The 1318-nt window shown below is 60.7% G+C and overlaps 1 protein-coding gene across 1 annotated transcript in view; it reads right to left on the minus strand.

Moving 5' to 3' along the window:
* LOC104996544 (chromosome unknown open reading frame, human C16orf74) overlaps positions 1 to 1318 on the minus strand; it is a 30100-nt gene that overhangs the window by 20658 nt on the left and 8124 nt on the right. The window lies entirely within an intron of this gene.

Raw genomic sequence — 1318 nt, forward strand, 5'->3', positions numbered from 1 at the left:
GGTGGGGGAGGGGTGGGGGGGCGCCTCCCAGGGCTTCTCAGACCTGAGGCTGCTGGACCTCCTGCCCTGGCCGACCCCCAGCCTCGGGCAGGGAGGCAGCTGGGTCCCAGAGGCCCCTCCAGCATCTTGGTTTTGTCAAAGACGGCGCAACAGCCAACCCTGCAGGCAGCCCAGCGTCCATCGGAGGGGAACAAACCAGACGTGGCCCACACACCACGGAACAGTATTCGGCCTCGAAAAGGAAGGAGGTCCCGACACCCCTGCCACAACACGGACGAAGCTTCACCATCACGCTGAGACTGAAGGAAGCCAGACACAAAACGGCAGAGGCCATACAATTCCGCTTCCGGGAGGCACCCCCGTGGGCGCTTTCAGAGAGACAGAAAGTAGGTGGTGGGGGTCAGGGCTCTGGAGAGAGGAAGGGAGGGTTTGTGTTTAATGCGGACAGAGTTTCAGCTGGAAAAGGAGGAGCCCTGGAGGTGACGGCGCTGACGCTTGTACAGCAACATGAATGCACTTAATGCCCCTGGGTTGTACGCTTAGAAATGGTTAACAGGGGAAACTTTATGTTATGTCTATTTTACCACAACTAACAACCAGAAAAGACAGCTTGTCTCGAACGCCTGTTCTGTGCCCAGCACGGTCTAAGGGAAGAGTGTTCTTGAGCCCCAAGGCTTCCGTCTCTGGACCCAACTCTCCTGGACGCCCGCTCAGCAAGCACCTCCCCTGACTCCTCCGTGGGGACTGCTGCTCCCCACTGGCCCACGGTCTTGGAAGAGCTGTTCATCAAGATGGACGTACCCTGCCCCCACTGAGTGCCACATCCCAGCCTAGGGCCTGAAGCCTGACCTCCCGAGGGCTTCCTGTCACAGAGGGATGGAGTGGGAGCTGGCAGGAGGGGAGTCAGGGCTGGCGGGCATGCTGTACATGGGCAAGAAGCCGTCAGGGTGACTCCCAGATATTAGGCTGGGGAGATGATGGGAGGGAGCATTTGTCCCCCAATAATGAGCTTCCTATGGGCCCCGTTGGTCGTCTGGACGCTGAACCGAAAGGTCCAGAGCAGAAGAAAGAGGTCTGGGCTGCCTCGACCAACACGTACAATGCCCCTCGATGATTCTGCATCCTGGAACTTTCCCCCTGCTGGCCCTGCCCCTCTCCTAGCCCTCCCTGCCCAGCCCCTAGCAGGTGGGACCACCTAGCTCACCACCCGTGTCGTGGTAACAGGCCCTCAGGGTGGACAGCAAAGCCCCACCCCCCACCCCGCCCCGTGCATGGCCGGCACTGTCCTGCAGGGCCCCTGACCCTGCACAGCCTGGAG

Source organism: Bison bison, unplaced genomic scaffold (assembly GCF_000754665.1).
Source record: "Bison bison bison isolate TAMUID 2011002044 unplaced genomic scaffold, Bison_UMD1.0 scf7180017864295, whole genome shotgun sequence".
Taxonomy (NCBI): domain Eukaryota; kingdom Metazoa; phylum Chordata; class Mammalia; order Artiodactyla; family Bovidae; genus Bison; species Bison bison.